This window comes from Camarhynchus parvulus, chromosome 10 (genome assembly GCF_901933205.1).
Source record: "Camarhynchus parvulus chromosome 10, STF_HiC, whole genome shotgun sequence".
NCBI classification, from domain to species: domain Eukaryota; kingdom Metazoa; phylum Chordata; class Aves; order Passeriformes; family Thraupidae; genus Camarhynchus; species Camarhynchus parvulus.
The window spans coordinates 11,631,597-11,653,834 of NC_044580.1; the positions used below are offsets into that span (position 1 = coordinate 11,631,597).

General features: G+C 38.2%; 1 long non-coding RNA gene across 1 annotated transcript in view; it reads left to right on the plus strand.

Annotated features, from left to right (window-relative positions):
* The first annotated feature begins 331 nt into the window (after positions 1 to 331).
* Positions 332 to 22,238, plus strand: part of LOC115907438 — a 39,360-nt gene continuing 17,453 nt past the window's right edge. The window contains exons 1-4 of the long non-coding RNA XR_004061047.1: positions 332 to 508; positions 793 to 871; positions 10,902 to 10,978; positions 18,084 to 18,202. This is a non-coding gene — a long non-coding RNA (uncharacterized LOC115907438). The remainder of the gene's footprint in view (positions 509 to 792; positions 872 to 10,901; positions 10,979 to 18,083; positions 18,203 to 22,238) is intronic.

The window sequence follows — 22,238 nt, forward strand, 5'->3', positions numbered from 1 at the left end:
GCAATTCTTGATCTGTATTTTTGGATATCTATATACTTTCAAAAGTAACCCTGGTAGGTGGGAAGTCTGTATTTAACTGGAAGTCAATGGGATTTAGCCATTAGTGGTTTTGTATTGATATTAAGCCCTATATATGTATGGGAAAAGAATAATTCTGAAATACTAGGCCACTTGTCAAAAAAGAGGGACTTCCTTGGATGTTTAGGGGATTTCCTTTAGAACATGTCTGAAAAAGGTAATTGGAGTGAATAAAATATATAAGGTTTTAAGTTGCTCACAGAAGTGAGGCCATTAATGCAAAAACTAAACAGTATATAAAGTTCTTAAAACATAAAAAGCAAGTGTGTTTTGCTTTTGAATGATTAATCTTAATCCAATTTTTTTTCCAGGTTAAGCATGAATTTTCTTTTCCAGCACTGTGCCAAGTTTTTACTCTTTGAAGATATCATTAAAAACACCTCAAAGTTCCTCTGCCTCACACAATGTTGTTTTCAGGAATTGCTTGAAGGTAAGCAGTAATGTAACTTGGTGTTATAAGGTGAATAATTAGGAAATGAGAAAAGAGATGAATTAATGTGCTGTCCATGAAATTAGCATTCCGATAATTGTTTGGTTTGTAATTATATTGGGTTTAATCTAACAATAATACTAAGAAATTGTGGGTTTTAAAACCATTCTTTGTTTGGGGGAAAATTTCAATTTCTTTCAAACAATTCATTTGCATCTATGCTTTTCTAAGTTTCTTTTTTTTTTTTTTTTTTTTGCTAAACCTCGAATGAGCTGTTTATACAGGCAGATATATTAACCTGGATGATAATTCCATTTCAAGAGGAAGAATGAAGGACAAAATTGAATGTGCACCGTTCCTAAGGTAATGGTAGCACAATGTACCTAAGTGCTTTGTTATTGTAGTCTCATCAACACTGAGCTGCTGCTCGGAGTTCTTTGGGATGTAGATCACTTCTAAGGTGTGAAAGGTGATAACTACTCTCCATGTTTTACTACCGATGGACCTCCCAAATGAGGTGTATGTGCTGACACTCCATGCTTTGAAGATTTAAAGACCTCAAATACTGAGAAAAAGAGACTAACCTTGAAACTCCTGTCCCAAAATTCCCTTTTTTTTGCACTATTGCTTTGCTGAATATATTAACTTGTGGAAAATCCTATAAAGGAAGATAATATTCCTTGTGTTATCATAAATTTAAGGCTCATGCCAAATAATTCCTAGTTGAAACATTATTGAGGTGACTCCTGTGTTCCAAGGAACAACTTCTAATGACTGTGAAGGAGACAAACTGCAGCCTTAATGTTATATATTTTCTGTCTATCAGAGGTATTTCTGATTCTGAACTGTTGCTGAAATTAAGATTCTGACCAACTTTCATTGCAATTTATGGTATTTAGGAAAAGAAATACTTTAAGCAATTTGACAAGTACAATTTTCCCTAGAATGTTCTGCAGTCATCAGAACGTCAGGAATTTGTTGAACTTAAATGAATGCAATCACATACTAAACTTTTCTCTGGTAATTTCAGAAGACAGCTTTGTAGAGTTTTGCTGTTTTTCTCTTATTTTTATGCAAGTGCTGACAACAGGAGATGCTGAAGTATTCCAGCAGCAGGGGTCTAGAGGAACATGGGATTGGTCTGATTTAGATGTCAAAAGATTGTTCTCCATGGTTTATGTAGTTAGACCTATTTTTCCATTACTGCATATTGCTTATTTGTGCAAAGGGGAACATTCCAGTAGAATATATTACAGAAGTCTAGACTAAAATAGTCTGAATATAGCAAAGGAGGGACACTCTTGTTCCTGTTGAGATCAAATCTAAGTTAATCTAATTTCATGCTGAAATTTAAATTGTCATGATGATTGCTGGGCAGGACCTGAGATTTTCCTTTCAAAATTGATAGACTAGAAAAAAAATTTGATCAGCTTTACATGCTAGAGAGAACAAAACAAGGACAAGTAGAAAAAGAGCAGAGTTTTTTTGTTGCTTATTTAATGTTTTCTATATAAGATACTGCCAACAAAACAAACTAACATATTTGATAACATATAATCTGAAAAGGTTGATTGACTTGCCTTCACAGAGGGGCTGTAATCCTCAGGAATCCTTAGTCCTGAAAAAAAGACTCCAGTCCTTTTATTTCTGGATGCCCTTCCCCATTGGTAAACTGAGGGAAATTATAATTTTCAGAACAAATTCACAGTTTAAAAATGAAACTACACTGTTTTTACTGAAAAAATCATAATTTTTCATAAAGAATTAAATAGTGCTTAAATTAATATAGTGACATCCATAAACATTAAGGTGCTACTGCTTGGTTCTAGAAAGCAGATGAATCAATCCACTCAGTGGGAAACAAAGGGAAAATGCTCTTAATCCTTTAGGTGAATTACAGGTGTTTTTACTAGTCCTGTAAAGTGTGATATCTCCCTCTCTGTATGTACATATATTATGTATAAAATGTCATTCTTCCTGTAAGCAGCTTGCTTTTTGGTAAAGGCTGTTTTCCCACTAATCTCATTTTGAATCATCTTTGTTTTCTAGAGTTTCCTAAAAATCAGCTGATTTTTGGCAGTTGCTGTTTACAACCATGGTAAAAGTATTTCCTGTCAATCAAGTGATTGACAGGAAGCAGATCAGATCTCACTGGATTTTGTTACACTGCTCAAAAACTCTTACTGCGATTCTGGCCTCTTGTGTAGTGGATGTGTAACACAGCAAGACAAAACCCCACCAATCTTTTGTTAAATGTGTTTTAAAGACTCTTGTTACTTGATGCAGTATTGAGAGTGATGGATCCTGTGGGTAACAGCCAACACTTCTTGCACAATGAACCTTTTTATATTGTACAATTTATAGTTCTGTTGATCCAGTTCATTGCAGCTTTTCTTCCATACAAAACTAACTTTTGGGTTCAAATGTTCACCCTGATGTCAAGGTCTGATATTTTTACTTCTTTTTTTCTCCTAATTTTATTGATTTTTCTAGGCTAAGCATTCCATAAATTAGTTATAGTAAGAAGGCATATTGTGGAATGTGATATAATTGGCAACTGATTGTTGATGTAGGAGATTTATGTCGGCCTTATAGGAATAGTTTCTCATAATTGGAAACATATGTGATTTTTAGTGTCTAGACTTGGGAACTTTCCCAGAGAGGAGTTCCAGGTGGTTATCTAAGCATAATAGGCCAAATGGCTACTTAAAGGCTGCAGGCAGACATGGGAAATATGTAAATGTTGCTAGCAAATGTAATTATTTCATAATTTGACATTTATAAATTGTACTATATCAGTTTACATCTGATGGTTTGACCAGCTGATTTGTTTTACAAATTCATGTCAAAGGCTGAAATTTGCTTTCTCACTGAAATAGTATAAAATACACTTCAGAAATTCTTGATATATCTGGAGGACAAAAAGCTTTTATCCATCCTGTGCCTAATTTAGTTGCATTGATATATGAATGTTTAACTTAAATTAGCAAATAGTTACATTTATGGAATGAACCCTGTGAAGTTTGGTTTGGTACAGTTAAAGTTACCTGGCTCCCTGAGCTTTGTCTTTGTTTGTAGTAGTCTGATCTCTGGAAGGACCTCAGAAAGGAAACATGTTGTACAGCCTGCTAAAACATGTTGTGATTTGATATTTCCTTGATCCCAGTTTGCCTTGAACATGCTCTGCACGTTAAAACATCCCTGGAGAAGGAAAGCACAGTTGGCTATCCCAGCATGAATTCTCTGCAAATATTGTTCTGGGACCTGCACGGCCTGTGACTCACAATGAATATTTTCAGCTCTGGTTCTGACTGTACAATAGGAAATAGAAAAGAATATAAGTGGGGGCCTAACACTGGATGACTTGATCATTGTGGCTTGCACAGAGAACACGGAAGGGCTGTGCTAAAGATGTGAAAAGTCCTCTCAATTCAGTTTTCAGTGCCAGATGGTTGTTTCTTGTTGTTTTTTTTTTTAATCCTACCTGTTAAGATAGCAAAGAATGACATACGTTATCTGGCTCTGCAGCCAAGTGTGTGGTCCAAATTATTTTCACAGAATGCCTGACAAAGTCTGCTTGCTTGTCTGCCTGCCTCAATCATTTTTCTCAACTAATGAGAAAAATCTGCCAAGCGTTGTTGGGCTAAGGCACTAATTATTCTCAAACAAATGTTTCAATTTTGCACAAGTTAGGAAGTGTCTCTGTTTTAAATGATTACATGCCAAGATGCCAGAGTAGTTAGACCAGTTTAGTTTGTCAATATGTCTGGAAGTCCCAGAGGACCAAAGAGATGAAATCATTTAAAGCAAATGGGTCTGCAGTTTTAGGTGCTCTTTTAGGAAATATTGCTGCAATTTTTTTTTTTTTTTTGTGTATGTTCATTTTTAATGAGAATTGTTGGGTCTATTTTCCCTCTGGAAAAGTGTATTTCTTGTGATATTCCTGGCTGCATTGGTCCTCAGATTCTCTTGGTTTTGGCAATGAATTAAAGGAAATTTTGTGACTAGTCACGCAAGACTGGCCCATCTAATCCTTTCTCAGATTTTGTAGCCTGCTCATCATCACCCTATTTAAGCAATAAGGAAGTTGGTCTCTGATAGTGACAACATTGGAAAGTATCTCCTGGTAAAACTTTCAGTTGGGTTTGGCAGCTGGAAGCAGCTTGAACAATGTGGAGCAAGTTTACAGCTCATTTTCCAAGCAACGGTTCCACACTTGGGCCTGAACTCCACACCTCCCTGCTCAGTTGTTGTTGTGAGCTTCAGAACAGCATCGTCCCGCCTCTGATCATGGAATGCTTAGGTCACATCTATTTGTGCCAAGGTTCAAGGTTCTGATGGTGAGGTGTGTGCCTCTGCTCAGCTCTACCTTTGCTGATAGCTACACTTTTGCCACCTGCCTTTCCCACTGTTTGTCCTCATCCCAAAATTGCTCTGAAAGAAGCAGATAGATTGCCAGGCTTAGGGGGACCTGCTGAGTTTGCCTGTGTGTATACCAACAAAAATCTGAGTTTCCATGAACTGCCTTCCTGCCTTTAATTAGGGAGCTGCATCTTTTCAGAGAAAAATGCATTTTAAAGATGATGAGAAATTCAACAATTAATTTCATAGGGATCATTGGAGAGGTTTACTTGAGCCAGCTCTGCAGTTTGCTTCATAGACGTGTGTTAGTTCAAAATTGTTGGATTAATTTGTTCCTAAAGCCTATATAAAGAGTAAGGGAAAAATTAAAGGATTAAACCACCAGAAAGCAGAACTTGGAGCATTTCATGACTTGATTATTTCTCACAGTAGCCACCTGTGCCAAGGAAGAAAATGTGCCTAAATATTGTGGTATTTGTATCTCCTCAAACAGTTACTCATAAAGAGATAAATGGGCAGTAATAACGTGTATTTCACTATTGGCTTATGTGTTTTGTTTTTAACACATCCCCTTCTTATTTTTGGGGGAAAACATGAAAGCTGGTTCCTGGATACTTTTTATCATTAATTGCTTATTGCCCTTATCTGTAGCCACAAGCTTAATTGCAATCTGTCTGCTTGGTGCATGGTGTGTGCTTTTTAATATAGATTTTGAGGAATTATTGGTAAAAAGGAGATGTACTGCATGGGAAAACCCACCTAGTCTGAAGGGTTGGGCAGTGCTGGCAGCTCCTGAAAGAGCTGTGTGGCAGCAGAGTGTGCAGATGGATGATCTCAAGCAAATGCATTGCAAATAAAACGTTCCTGGTTCTCAGGTACAGTGCAGGGCAGCAAAAGCTGAACGAGCTGTGAACCCCAGGGTGCTCCTCAAAGTTCAATCCACAGTCAACTCCCACGCAGCAAAGAGTTTTTAGATAATGGTTGTCACATATTTTGAAGGACTTTCCATTTTCCACTTTATTGTTCTTTTCTTGGTTGGTATTCAGTGCATTGTTTTTGCTAGATAATTCTCTGTTTTGATTTTGAGGTGCTGGCTGTCCTTGGTGAGGCCTAAATCTTACCTGTAATGTCAATTGCTTTGATTTAATCAGGAAACACACACTCCATGCAAAATTTTGATTTGCCTCTTTTGCTTTTTTGACTTGTCTGCTGAGACCTGAAGGAACAGAGAGGGTCTAAATTTGGTTAAGTTGGCGTCTATGCTCCAAGACCAGTAAAATCCTGGTGGCAGTGAGAATACCAGGACACCCAGTTGTGCCTGGACTGGCAACAAGTCCAGTATCTTCCCTGTGATGCAATTCTTTGTAGGTGTGTGAGCTTCCCAGGCAGTTCTCCTTCCATTTTAAGGATGTTTTGCACATAAAAGAACTTCCAAGCATTTTTTGTGTAGCAGGGTGTGCTATGTCATATATCAGTTTCATCATATTCGTTCTTGAAATACATTTTATCTGTCTTCACTTAATTTTTAGGAAGTGATAAAGACACAAAAGAGAAAACTAAATGTTAATGTAGTAGTTTCTTGTAATAGATTATTTTTTCTAAAGTGGAATACTCTGAAATCAGCTTACACTGCAAATGAGATGCCTGGAACCCCTTATATTTCCTTATAATTAAAAATAGATTTTCTGTGACTGGTTCCACTGTCATTGACACTTTGGCATATTTAGGCTAATTCCAAATGCTAGTCCTTGTATGTACCACTAATACTTCTCTTTTCATAAAAATGTCCTAATTTACTTGATTTTTCCTTTTTTGTGTGCGTAAAACTGAAATTGGAGCACAATAAGTTTAGCTGCACGTGTTTGTACTATGTAAACATTTTTACATCGAAGTTTAGTTTTATGAACAGCCACAGTTTCTTCAACTGAAAAGCTGTACTTTCCATCCAAGAACACTTCCTATTTTGTCTATCTACATGTGCTACTTTGCAGAAGTGCAGTTGAAATCTAGTGGGAGTAGCATTCCATTGTAGCTACACAAGTGTTGCATTGTTTAAAAAAGAGAAAATTTTGCTATGTAAACCCTAGTGCTCTTCTTTCCCACAACTTGCTGTTAGAATTCTACTTAATTCAGTAGAAACTTAATTGTACTTAATTTTATCTTTTTTGAAATAATGATTTCTCTGGAATTCTAACTCCACCAAGTTAAAAATGTTAAAATATGTGCAGTTGAAATAATGTGGAGGGGGGTTGAAAACTTGTAATTTGTTGCTTCAGTTGGAGGGATCTCAGCAGCTTGGTAATGTCCCCTGTTTGCACCTATTAAGTAACCATAAACAAATTTCTACCATTGAACTGATTTAATGTGGTTAATAATTTATATCTGAACTTTTGCTTTTTTAAATTTTTTTTAATGCAACCTAAAGGATGCCCTGATTGAAAAGAAGCTGCTGGGCCTCAGATTTGTTTTATTCTGAGCAGGAAATGTATCAGCACTGCTCAAGAAACCAGTAAATTGTTCTTTCCATGGTGCTTGGGAGGGTGATGAAGTGTCTTCTCAGGGGTCTCGCTCTTCAGTTATTTCTCAGTGCATCAGTAACATCTGAGTATTGCATCAAGTAATTTTCCTATGAGAAGGGAGCTTTCCCTTACCCAGGTTTAGCCATAAACTCACCCTGAGGGGCTGGAGCACAATGAATGTGTGATTTCAGCTGTCAGGTACAGGATTGCAAACCCCACTGCTCACATTCCTGGTGATGGGAAAGGGGGGAGACGGAGGAGATTGGCTGTTCCAGAGAGACCCTGGCACTGTGCAAGCAGCAGGGAAAATTCTCCCTGTCCCCTGGAATATTGGTGATGCTGTGCTTGGCAGAAAAGCATTCAACCTCAGAGGCTGTAAAGTTTACAGCTCTTCACCCGGTGTCACTGTTAGGTAACCCAGCAGGGCACAGCTGTGACCGTGTTCACGGGAGTCCGAGCATGAGGGAAGAGACGAGGATTTGACTCCATGTTTCAGAAGGCTTGATTTATTATTTTATGATATATATATTATATTAAAACTATACTAAAGGAATAGAAGAAAGGATTTCATCAGAAGGCTAGCTGAGAATAGAAAAAGAAGGAATGAATAACAAAGGCTTGTGTCTCGGACAGAGTCCGAGCCAGCTGACGGTGATTGGCCATTAATTAGAAACAACCACATGAGACCAATCACAGATCCACCTGTTGCATTCCACAGCAGCAGATAACCATTGTTTACATTTTGTTCCTGAGGCCTCTCAGCTTCTCAGGAGGAAAAATCCTAAGGAAAGGATTTTTCATAAAAGATGTCTGTGACATACAGCTCCTCACACGGTGTCACTGTTAGGTAACCCAGCAGGGCACAGCTGGGGAAAGTGCCCTCTTTAAAACCTTGTCAATATATTTTGTCATGTCAGCATTGATTGAACTGCAAACATAACCTGTGTGCTTTAAGACAACACTTTTGTCTTGCAGAATTAGTGGAGAATTAAATCTGCAGCTTGCTGTAAGTGCTTCATTCTCCTCCAGCAATGGTCCTCCGTGTTTCTTCAGTAGGAAGTCTCTGTGCCCTGAAAAAGGGAGTCATTGATGCACAGGATTCCAGCTGAAAGTGGATTTGGTTGCAATGTGTAATTGAGCAGAGGAGGGACAGAGGTTTTACATTATGGAGTTGGTTTTAGCAGTTGACACTGGCATTAAATGTTCTGTATTTGTAGCTCCTGCTTTAGTGGCTAAAATGGACATTTTATAGATAGAAAATGTGATCTGAATTCCCCTTGTGGGCTTGGCAGATAGGTTTGAGAGCGATTTCATCTTTTGTGTGTAATTTTCTTTTGGCAAGAATGAGCACAGGGGGTGGTGGAAAGGTCAATTTGTCTATGTTTATAGGTGCTGGCAGGTTTTCTGAGATTTAATTCAGCTTGTTTAAAGATTGCATGGCGGTGTTTTTAAAATACACTGTTGCCAGATTCTGTGTTAACTTGTACATGTGTAGGATCAATTTTGTGACACAAACTGGATTTATTGATAACCAGTGTTACAGTCAGCCAATAGCTAGTTAAATCTGAGCTTTCAAAAGTTCAATCTGTATTTTATAAAGCTATGCATTCCATGGGTTTTATATGTTGCTAAGAGCTGGCTTATGCTTTTAGCAATTAACCCAGTTAGTAAGGTAACTACCCACTTAGAAGAGGTTTTTTGTGAACTTGATATTTAATGAAAGTTAAAAAATTTGGGGGTTTCAGGTGTTTGGAAAAGAGCTGCTTTGAAGATTAGAAAACTCATTGTAAAAGTTCTGGTTATTTCTAAATATGATCAAATTTGCATGATTGGAAAAAAAACAACAAACAAACCAAAAACCAAGGCAAAATTAATTATTTATAGCAGCCTGCATTCAAGCATCTTTAACCTCAACTCTTTGCTTGTACCTTCTTTTCTCAAGTAGCACCTCTCACTGGATCATGAACTGATCAAACCCAAAAATTATGATTAAAAACAGTGCCTGTAGTACTGAATGGTTACACTGCAGGCATCATAGCCAGTTAAAATTTTGAATTTCTGAAAAGGGGGGCTAGACTCTTAATCTTAAACATCTCTGGAAAAATTGCAGCCCTGATCTCCACAGGGAAGGAGGGGAAAAACATTGATTCAGAAAACATGTGCTGCACTCCACTGTATAAATTTGGATCTCAAAAATAAACTTTTTTAGCATGCTCAAAAGTTGTTGCTGACTACTGCCAAGTAGAAAATTTAATAAAGAGTTTAACTTTGTGCAGCCCAAGCCAGCTCTGCAAACACATGCTTTCCTGCTGAGATCAGGATGAATATCTAGCACAGGGTGCAGGAGCCAGACTGTGGAGCAGCCCTGTCTGCATGAATCCCTGCTCTGACTCCAGTTATTGCTGGGGTGGGCACAGTTCCACGGCTGGGATCACTGCAGAGTGTGTGTGTGTGCAGAGCTCTGCTCCCAGCTCTGTCATGCAGCTTACATTTTCAATTATTTTAGCAAGGCCTCTTGCATCTGCAGGCTTAGCCTGCTTGGTAAATGGACATATTTACCTTCCCAGTTGAAAAATCTTTTTATAGAAGATGTTTTGTGCTCTCCTTGCATGTCTTCTAGCGCAGGGTTTTGGAATTCAGCCATAACCATTTTTGAAACAGCCTCTTAATACAAAGAGAGAAAATTAATAGATTGTTTAAAAAGTCATATAATTTTCATTAGTTCTCTTTGAGAAACTTTTTCAAATCTAAATTTAGATATTGGATTCAGTATTGATGGGGAAAGGAGTTGAAAACCTGGTTTTGCTTTCAGTCAAAAGAATCCAGCTTTTGTTTAGCCACGTGTGGTGATAAGAGAGGGCTGAGTTTGTGAGGGCAGCACATCAGGCTCTGTGTCAGGGTTTGTGTTTCAGACTGGATCTTTATCCTCCTCCCAGGAGGGTCTGGGACTATGGGGAAATGAGCTTGCTTGCCTTGTTTTGGGAGGAGTGAGACTTACATAATGCTGAGCAGCACCAAAGCACAGACCTGTCAAGTTATGTCCAAATCTGGCCACAGCCCTGGGACTGGGGCAGGTCCATAAACAGAGCAAGGAACTGTTTATATGGCAGCCATTTCACAGAGTACCATCCCTGGCCCTATTCTTTCAAATAAACACCCCTTTCCAAAGTGGCAAACAGGAAGAATGTATTTTTTTGTCAAAAGCTGAAGTGGCAGTAATGCTGCCAAACTGTCTTCCCAAGATTTTGGTGTAATGGGACATGGAGGCTTGGGAAATAGTAAAGAGGACAGTTCTTCTGTCTTTGGAACACTGAGAAAGATTTGAGACTATCAGTGATAGCATAGGAAGAAAGATCCGCAAAGATCTGCAACTGTCCCATCTGAATTTCCCAAACTGGAATGAAAGAGATCTTGGTTTTGCTCCTGTTATTATTCATTTACTTATCAAGAGTGAGAAAAATGGCAAAACCCCACCAACTTCACAAAAGGGCAAATAATTTTTTTTCCCTCAGTTTCAGGATCATCTTGCTCAGTGTGAAGGCCAGAGTCCAAGAGGTCAGAGCACATAGATGGGGAAGAATATCTGCTGGTAATTATTCTGTAAATTATTCTTTCTGCCATTTGTAGTAGGGCCACTTCAGGCAATACTTTTGACTAGAGACAATTTTGTCTTCTTTTCTGTTACTTGTGGGGATCACACATTATCTTATGGGGATCTTACATCTCAATGCCTTCAATAAGTTCTCCTTGCCTGCATTTCCAAATACAGCACTCAGGGCTACCTGTCCAACACATTGAGCCACTTCTGGCCTGATGGTAAAAACCACAGATCTGATCACCTCACACAAGCCCTGCAACAAAACAGTGGTTGGCTGTTCAGAAGCATCCTATATTCAGCCTTTATTGTGAGCTTATAGTGTTTTGTTTCTCTGGCATTTGGTCTCTGTGATCACCATTCTGACTAATGCAGAGAAAATCTGGAGTCACACTTTCATGTCTCTCTTCTGATCATATTTGTTATTCTAAAGTAATACCACTGTGGCAGTGGTTTTGTTAGCAAAGCAAATAATGTCTGTTCAAATGAGTGAAAAACGTTATCTCCTTTTATGTGTGATGACATGGCAACATTAATATAAATGCATATATATATATATATATATATATATATAATAGTTTAGGTGGTGCTTTCCAGCAGTGTTGTCATTCTTGCTTTTTAATCTGCAATGTGATATGATGTGTTTGAATTAAATTCTTGTAAATACTTGCACCTGTTGGAAGAACCACCTTTTGTTGTCACAGCAATGGGGACAGGGGAGAAGCAATGAAGGAAGTGTTTTCATAGGACAGGTGTAATGGATGAGTTTGTGCTTCAATTGTTCATTCCATGTGTAAAGTGAATAACTCAGCCTCTTTTTTATACACCTTTCTAGTACAAATTTTCCTTGGCAAGAAGTGATAGTAGAATAAAAACTACCTAAATGCATCTGGGAGATTAATCCAGATAAATGTTTAAGGGGTTTTTTTTTCAATTAATTAAGTTTTGGGACGTGTGGTAGTTATCCTTGAGTAAACCAAGTGTAGCCCATGATAATTGCAAGAAATATAAACCAGTAGCAGGTGGGTAGAATAATCCTAGAGTACCAAGGGGAAAAAGGAAGTTGTTCATCCTTATCTGAAATACAGGAAAAGCAAACATACTCATGTAGCATTTGCCTGGAAGTATTCTGGATTATCAGTACAATTTGACTCAATATTTGTGATTTTAAATTGAATGCTCTTCTGCCCAAAAATGGAGTTTTGTGATACTAAGCTCCTCGACTCCTGCTTTGACTAGTTTAGGTGGGTATTTTTAATTCTTTTCCTGTCGTTCCCTGTTTAAAAGTGGGATATAAACAGTTTGTCCATATTTTCTGTGGAGTCACCCTCATACAAGAACTAATACTGTAGATCCATAGACAAAATTCTGCAAGCAAATGTGTTCTCTGCTGTCATGGGATTATGGAGATGTGGGTGAAAGATTAGGTTCCCCTGAGGAAATGGGTACTTCTGCCTTTTTGGAGACTTCAGCTGAAGTCTTAGATGTACATTGGTGTCTGTGGTTTCACTCCCTTCAGTTCATTTTGGTTTACAGTCATGATGAAAAAATAAAATGAAAAATAAAAACGAAGCAAGCAGTACCCAGGGCCAATTGGTCTGTGTGCCATTTGTGTGAGAGATTCTTGAGGTTTGGTTTTATTGTGTCAATCCGAAGCATGAGGGTGCTTCAAGGGAAGGGATGGCAAGAACTGTTCTGCTAACTAGGCAATTGCATAAAAGTAACACTAGAAGGCTGAGAAACCAAGACAAGAAATGCAATTCAAATGTAGGAACTGCGCAGCATTCAGGAGAAGGAGGAGAGAGGTTGCAGATGCTGTGGTTTTGCTGCTTATTGGACCTCTAGCTGTGTGTTGCTGAAAAGAAATCCTTGCCATGAAGAAATACTTGGATATGAACTAGACCATTTTGAAATGCCCAGTCTGTGAAAGTTTATAGGGAAAGCAGGAAACCTGATAGCTGAAGTTTCAATGAATTGCCCACTTTGGCAATTATTTCCCAACAGAAGCAAACACCCTGGGGATTTTTCTTGGCACAGTCCACAACAATTGTTGTATGGTCTGCCTTTAACTGTACAAAATCTACCTAGAAAAAAGTGGGTTTAGAACTTAAGGTATTGCTCGTAAGGTTTAGGATATTGGGATGAAGGCAGTCTAGGTTGGGTTCTTAACTGCTGCTCTGTTTTCATATAACCCCAGGTTGTTTTGTCCTAGAAATGCAAAATTCCAGAGTCATCTCACTTAACTGAGCTGTTAATTTTAGGATCACACATGTCCTAGATTCTCAATATAGTCAATGAGATACAAGCACCTCTGAAGGGTAATTTGCCCCCTGCAGGAGCTGAGCCTGGCCTAAAGGGAACTTTTCTTTGTCCATATGGTTGTGAGAAGTGCATTATGACCAGACCCCCAATTTGTGATGCCTGATTTATTTAACTATGTTTGGGATTGTACATGAGCAAGTACATCTTACTTAGCTTTACTTCTTTAGGAAAAATGCCTTGTGGTGTTTTTATGTATAAAAACTTATCTTAAAATGTCTAAAAAGTGTGCGGGGAATCTTTCTGAAGCTAGAATTCTGCCTTCAGCTGCTAAGGCAGAGGGACAGGCTAAAAGAAAGTAGCAATAGATATTACACAGCATGTAAGTCTGGGTAGTGCACAAAGCTTAGATACAGGGAGAGGCACCATAAATCCTCCAGATTTTCAGGGATATGGGTCAGGGAACTTGCTGTCTTTGAGGTCAGAAGAAATTGAGAAGAAATTGAGGAGAAGAAGAAAGATGTGGTGCTGACAGAGCATAGGTGAAGGGATGATGGAAAGCACAGAGCTGGGCTGAGGACAAAACATGAAGAACAGAGACATACTGTGACAGCTGAATAGGGGAAACTGGGGCATGCTATAAATGCATTGAGGGTTATAAATGATGTTCTTAATGTTTTCCACATTTAGAATAAAATACAGGGTGCAACCTCATTTTGAATACTTTGTGCAATTCAAGCTGTCCCATCTCAAGAATATGATGCAAGTTGTGGAGGTACAAAAGAAAACAATGTGATCAGAGGGATGTGATGGTTTCTGTTCAAGGGAGGATTCAGTCACCTGGGTTTCTCCAGTTTTGAGAAAAGGTGACTAATAAGGGGGAGGCAAGATATGCTGGAGCTACATAAGGTTAGGAGGGGCACGAAGTGAGTGAAGAGATAGTGATTATTTATTCTCACTTAAATAACAACAAGTGAAGTGATCTGGCAACACCTAATTAAATTGTGGAAGTTATTGCTGCAGGATGCTGGAGATGCCAAAATAGAAATGGTTTCTTAAAATGATTAGATAAACTCATGGAAAAATTAGTTCATAAAGAGCCATTAAAGATACTGATGTAGGGCCAGGCTCCAGCTCAGGAAGTTTCCAAACTGCAGGTTTGCTGAGAATTGGCAGGACGTACCCTGTGCTTGTCCTGTGTTCATAACCTTTCCTTAAACATCTGCTTTGGCTGTTACCAAAGCCAGGACACTAGGGCTAAATGAGTAAATGAATCTTTGGTTAACCTGCCATGTGGTCTTCTTGCTAAACCATACAGGAAAGGCCTGCACTGTCTACTGTGTAAACTTGATGCAATTTAGCCCTAAAAATTCTAACTTCTGCACATATTACTCTTTCATCTACAGTATTATCTAAACATGTGAATAAATCCCAGTCTTTTGGGCTAAATTGAGTAGTAAAAATATGACTCTTTTTTTTTCCCAGTGTGCTGTCCTGCACTGGCTTCTCCCTATCAGGTTATATTGACACTGGCCCATATTATGTTTATTTTAATCTGGTCTATGAAAATCATCTTCACTGTCGCTGTTTAATAAGAATACTGACCTGGGTCAATTACCTTTAATTATCTAGAAGACATCTTTTTAGGATAAGTATAACCTTGAAATATTATTAACTAATATGTAGACCCTGGTGTATAGGTCTCATTGAAAGCTGTTCCACAAGCAACTAATAAATGAAATCTAATGAAACTGCTACTATCATTTTGGACTTATTAGTCACATCACTTAAAATAGTTTCTGCTCCAATCCCCATTGCTCTGTCTTCTTTGGCTTAGCAATATTTGCAATCTCCTGCTGAAGTGCTGCTTAGAGAGCCAGAAGTGAGTGATGAGCACAGTGGGATGCTGTATGAATTCTGGAGCTGTTCCTAGGGTTTACTCCCAGAAGACTTTCACACCTGTGTGACAGTCAGTAGCAGGCCAAGAAGCTTTTGTTGAACATTTTTCATGCAAAGCGATCTTTAGCTGGAAGTTTGGGTGGTGAACAGCACAAAGAGAGCAACTGCTGCCCAGAGAATGGAAGGGGTTACAGCCCAGAGAAGGCTGTTTGTCAGAGAACAGAGAACATGAGGTTTGATCAAATGCCAAATTAATTTGTGGCAAGTTAGCTTGAGTAAATAGACATCATCCGAGACCTCCTAGTGTGTCATTAAAAGCTGAATATCGGTCATGTCTTACAGATGGGAAAACTGAAGTAGGGAAAGATTAAATGGCTTTCCTGTGTGTAAAGCCAGGGCATTATAGAACTAAGGGGAGAACTGCAGCCTCTGGAATCCCTTTTTTGTCTCTGCTGAACCATGTTGTCTCAATTACAGGGGCAAGGACACTAAGGAAAACAGGCCTGGGTGGGGGGCTCTTTCCTTCTGATCTCCTTGCATGCTATTCCTCTAAGAGAACTCCTTCAAGGATTACAGCAAAAGAATGTGCTTCTAAAAGCCATTTTGATGAAATCCCAAGACTAGCAGCAGCAAGCAAGCCTTTCTCACTTTCCAGCTAGATAACAAGTCTCACCGGTTGACAGTTTATTTTCTTTCCAACAATCAAGTCTTGAGTGAAAGAGCACTTGATTCTTGAGTAGGCAATAACAAGCGTAGGCATGGAGTTGTTGCCACTTGTGCTTTCATTTCAGCAGCAAAGTAGAAAACCAGATTTGCTGAAAATGAATTGAAATGTTTTCCTTAACCGCCTTCTCCATGTACATCTATTTTCTGTTCGGTTTTCTTAAATGGCATTCACAGAAGTTGACAAAGATTCCCACTTAAGTTTTTTGTCTCTTTTAGCTTTTCATTTCAGGCTTATGTAACAAGGTAAAAGATTTATCAATCTTGCCAGCTTTTACAAAGGGTTAAATGTCTTGACTTTCTGTCCAACTGTGGAGGTGGTGAGCAGATAAGATGAATGTGAAACAAAAGCGTAAATCTAACAGCGAAGTTCACAACACCTCATTATGGCCAGTGAACTCAAATGAAGAAGGAGGTCAGTGAGCAGCACTTAAACCCATGCCCTCAGAAAATCTGGTTAAATCAGGGAATGCATTGCCTTGCTTGTGACTGTAGTGTCTAGAGGGAACATAAATTATAGACTTGACCAAGCTATCTACTTATTGAGGCAAAATTGTACTTCTATGGAGCTGTTTTCCATTCCTATTTCATGCAGTCTTCACCCATTCCCAGAGCTATCTGCTGGAAGCAGGGCTAATGTATAGGTAAGCTGGCAAGTTTGGAGTTCTGGGAGCAGGAATTGTTGCTGTTTTGTAAAAAGCCTGGGGCACTGAAGTGTTGGCCTTGATTTGTATCCTGAAGGGTTACTGTGCAGAAATACTTTGTGCATAAGGGAATAGGGCTATGGAAATACTACTGAATGTTCCACGGGAGAGTCATGTCCAGAGAGATGATTGGCATGTTCTCAGTTATTGGAGTTGGATACCATCATTGGCAGGTACCTTACAAAGATTCTTTTCCCAACTGCCTATCCTGTTTCATAGGCTAGTTAAAGATATTTTGAGGAAATTTAATTCTGAGCTAGTTTAAATCATCTCCATTCATTTTTAAAGTTCATTAGCATCAGATGTTACTACTATCCCAGATTCCATAATTTCCATAGTGTTTGAACAGAGAGAACTTTTAAGTCCCATGCTTCATTAGAATAGAGCTATTTTTCATTTCTCTTATCCTGTATAAGATGTGTTAGTATAAGAAAGTCATCTGCCATCCCAAAAATTTTTTAGAATTTTGCTTCCAGAACTGTTCTTTGAATCATATTTTCTAGGACCTCTTAGGGCTTTGTTAAAAAAATCCTTCTTTCCAGCATTTACACAGACATTGACTGGGAAATCTCTTTATCAGTGGTTGGAATCAAAAGTAATTTTTTTTTTCCTAGAATCCATTTTAGTCTCATGTACTGCTGCTTCTCAGTGTGAAAGAATCTATTTAACTGCCTGCTTTTTGGATGGCTTTTAATGTTGTTTTTAGATTTATACAAAAAAATTATTTTGCCAATGAGCCTCTTCATCTTCACCACTAGAATGACTTTTAATGGACATCCAGTAGTTTCATACTAAGTAGTTTCTTTTACCTTTATTCTCCCTAGGGAGGAATGCTCTGAATGGCTGGAAATGTCAGCAGCTGCATTAGCTGAAGAGTTTAGCTGCTGCCACCTCCTAGAAAAATCTTGCCCTTTCTCATTTCTGTGTTTCTTACTGTTTCCCTCAGAGTCAGCCAAAGAAACTTCCTGTCTGGCATAACACAGATTATGAACTAAATTAGCAGCTATTATAGATGGGCATTTTTCTGTTTATTTCAAGGCGAAATCCATTAGAACTGGCAGAAAAGTTGGCTTCATTTCCACAGAGTCAACAAAATCAAACAGAAACATGAAGCTGAGAAAAAGGAAGGAATGTGTGCAGCTGCTGGGAGTCCAGTCCAGCTCAGCCACTGGGCAGTGTAACGAGGACCTGGGCTGACCACAGGGAGGTGGATTCTGTGTGGGCATGGACACTCCCTGGGCTGGTACTTCACACGCAGATGAGGTTTAACATGATAATAAATTTGCCAGCACAGTCACCCTCTCCTCCAGAGTATCTGATCATGGGCCTATCTGGAGATTGGAAAAGAATTATTACTCAGCCAGGCAGTTTCTGTCCTGCCCTCATAAGCTGATAAAATTTAGTATTGCTGATAGTGATGACTTAGTCATGTGTTTTGTCTGAGAATGCCTAGACCCAAATCTTCTCTAAGGCCGTGACTATTCTTGATATTAATTCTTATAATTTATTTGTAGGCATGTTGCAGTGGTTGAAAATAACAACTGAACAGTTGGAGCAATCCTCTTCATTGTAAAATGGACCCATCAGCACATTTTGGTAATTTGTTGACCTCTCAGGAAAAGTCTGATGTTAAGTATGTGTCTTTTTATTCATGTTCTGTGATCCATAAATTCAGAATTTTGGTTGCACTGCTCATTTTACACAGAAGTATCACAGGCTGTTCCTTAGAATACAGCTCTGGATCTGTCCTTCATCAGAGTTCTTCAAAGAAAGGAGAGCTTATGCTTTACAGTGACAGAATTACATTAAACATATATAGCTGCTTGATTAGAACTGAGATCTTGTGTTCCAAGTTCTTGATGTTAAATACTGGAGTCAGCAAATCTCACAGCTGTGCAGTTATTTCCAGCGCCAGAAATCAGGTTTGTAGGAAAGAGATTGTGTGTCTTGAGTCATCACTACAGATTAGCCCCCAGAAATGTTATTTACTGTAATGGGTTATCAAACTTCACTGTGACTTTCAGAATGGGTGTTTTTACAGCTTATTGGTAAAACTGTAATATGAAGTTTTATTTTTTGTACTGCTAAAATGCAGGCCACTTCATGGTGAATATGATGTTAATGAAAATACTGGAAGGCTTTTCAAAAAAACATTGTCACTGGTTTTGAGTTAGTCAAGCATTTAGTCTCACAAGTTTGTTCCAGTTAGAAGGAGAATTTGATGTTGGAGACAAATGTCTTTCATCTAATCCTGTTTGTTTAAAAAGACATGCCAAGTACCTTTTCCTTGAGCATAGGAGGATCAAAACCAGGAGATTGTTTTCAGCTGGTACCCAGACTCAAAAGCTCTGTCTAGGATTTTCTTTGTGCTGCATCCCACATTTGCCCAGCCTGCATCTGGATTTTCTTTCTAAAATTCTGCTTGTCTGTTGTCCTTTTCATCATACCCACACACCAGTCAAACAAACAATCCTTTACATAGCTTAAATTCCTGACTGTTCCTTTATATTCCTGTTTTGGCCTGTGATAAGCTGTGTATTGGGTTCAAGATTTGGTTCAAGAATCTTTATTTCTTTCTTTTCTTTTTCTTGTCTTCTGTTAGTAATATTATTGTTAAATAGTATTCCTCTGGTTTTTACTACCTATAAGCACATTTTATCAGTCTGCTGCTTGCAGAACAGGGCAGCTCTGTGGACAAGAGAAATGTGAATGCAGCATAAAGTAAAACTAAGACAGATAATCTGCCAGTTCATTGTAGATGAAGATGCATAAATTTTCTTGAATAGTGATTTCAGTGATTAACTTCTTATTTCCTTTTTTCAGCGCTCAGGTTACAGAATAAGCAAACCAGAATTCTAAAATGATGATGGTAATAATAATAATAGATTTTGTCTAGAAGCTGAATAGTTCTGGTTGTGCTTCATTATTTACAAATCCCAAGCGTAATTTACCATCATTTTTCCAAGCAGCACAGTGCTCTTTTATCATGTCCCTTTCCCAGACCATCTATCCCTCTTGTTGAAATGTCCCCAGATTCTTTCATCTCTCCACAGGAAGCTGTCAGGGAGTTACGTAAATTCAGCAGGCAGGACCAGCTTTTCAGTGCCATCAGGAGTCTCTTACAGCAGCCCCTGAGCTAAAGGCCACCCATCTGCAGCAGCAGAAGTGAAGTTTACAATCCCTTTCCCTTGGCACTCTCAAGCAGAAACAGACAAATGGGGCACAGGGCTGAGTTTGCCACGTCCATACATACTTGTGGATAAGTTACTCTCAGGATATCAGATTTGCAATAACCTAAAGCCATTAGAAATGGTTCATGAACATCCAGGCATGCATACATAATTCAAGTTAACTGAATACATTTATGTGCACGCTCATAAAACGGAAACAGGTTGCAACTTATTAGTGGAATAAATGGAATTGCTTCTTTATAGCACAAGTTTTATGCTTCTCCCTAATTTAAACCTAGATCATTAAAATATAAAGTTGGCTGATAATTGCAATAAATATTCCTGTAACATTTCTACTTGCCAGCTTGTACGTAATCTTCCTTTGTTTCTCTTTAAAAACATTTATTCTATTTCAGTTTGTTCAATATATGCCATGAGGATTTAAAATATGTGTACTGGTGGGTAACTAACTTCTAAATGAAGGCTTGAGGTAAAATATCAGGTTTTACCTGAGTTAAATTACTTTTTAGTGGAGATTTTTTGAAAGGATTGAATCCACTTCACAATGGCTGTTGCTCTTGGCTAAATTCCTCCTACATTATCAGGCAGCTTTACCAATGTTATGTCACTGTTGTCTAGAGGGAGAACATAACCCACAATAAACATCACTTGTGTTGAGTAGGAAAAAAGTGGTGGAAACAGGTGTTTCTTCTGCCTAAAAAATATCAGTATTTTGCAATATAAATCCTGAAAATTGAATAACTTCCAGCCATTTTAATCTACATGAAATGATGAAGGACCACGTCACATGTGACATCCCATTAGGCTCAGAGAGATGTTTGTTTTTGGGAAACACAGTGTGCCTCAGCACTATGAAGGGACATGCAAAGGCTTTTTTAGTACCTTTTTTTTTTCAGTGTTTAAAAATAAAAAGTCCTGACATAGTTACAGTTTTGAGCTTTGCTGCAGTAAAAAATAATTTTTCCTATACTCAAAAATTAATGTCTGTCTTGGGGCTTGATATTTTAGCAGATTAATAAGCAGGCATGCAAGTTTAATCTTATTGCAGTCAGCATAGAAAAAACTGTCCTGTGGAACTTAGTTTTCAGAAAGGCCTAGAATGTGAGTGTCTTATATTTAAAATCTGTGTCTACAATTTAAAATCTGATAATTTTTAATGTTTTTAATTATTGAATTGAAACAAAAGCCACATTAACCATTTCAGATTTAAGTTTTATTAGAAGGATTTAGATCATAGTGATATATATATTTGTAAATAAAAACTCCAAATACATTCATTATTTATTATTCATTCACTTTAGTGCCACCTTATTTTTGGGATTAAAGACCATATGAAGGAAGGTAAGTTTCAAAGTCACAGCTCTTGCACCAAGAGAATTAACTAAAGTTAGAGAAATTGGAATGACTTCTATTGATTCTCTGATGTATTCTTTTATTGTTTTGCCACAAAGTGAAACAATTATAACTCTTAAATCTGTACACATTGATATGGGATGAACTTTCTGTTCTTCTAATGTTCAAGTAATCATACTGACAGGATTTGATGCATGAAATTACTTATATCTCTGTCCTTCTTATTTTATGTCAGTAGAATACCAATGGAAAACAAAAATGCTCTGGACTTTTTTTAAACCCACACAGTTGGATGAAGCTTTTCCTTTTCCTTATGTCAACCTACATCCTCAGTCTTTTCATCTTTGCTGCTCCTCCTTAGAATGAAAATATTTGTCCAGTTTTACCAAAGCCAACACGCAAAGCTCCATACTACACAGCTTAAGAAGTGCTCTAAATCATCCTGCTTTTGTTGTGGGGTTTCTGTTGTTGTTTGGTTTTGTCTGACAGAAATCTGTGAGCTCCCAAAAGCTTTCTCATGTTGTGTTAAGGAGGGCTGGATGCTACCTGGACATTGGGAACAGAAGACAGGAATGTTTCCGATGAACTTGGAAGTTTGGCTCTGGAATCATCCCAATTGATTTTGCTGGAACCACCCCAATTCTTCTTTGGCAGATTGTTTAACAGCAACCTGGGGTTCTGTGGCCATGGGTCTGATGTCTAGGTCAGACTGCCCAGGATGGTTAGAACTTTATTTCCCTTGCATTAATCCTTTTGATGTATGCCATGAAAGCATAGCCTGTAGCTGTCAAATTATATATGCACTGTGGGTGTAGTCTGTTTAGGTTCAGGACTTAGCATCATGTATTCCAATTCAATTTATTTTTATATCTCATCTTTCACACAGAGGGTCTGAAAATGCTCAACAGCGAGAGACAGAATAATGAGATAATGCTTTACAGAACTGTGAAAAGTGACTTGCATACAGATAGCAAGCAAGGCAAAGGTTGGACTTGAGTGAGAGAAGACAGCTGTAAATTAAAAGCAGGAGTAGTATAAATACAGAGCAGTTCTGATAGAAGAGACCTGAAAAGTGTAGGGAAAAGGTTTAACTTCCTGTAAGAGTAGTAGAATAGTAAAGCTTCT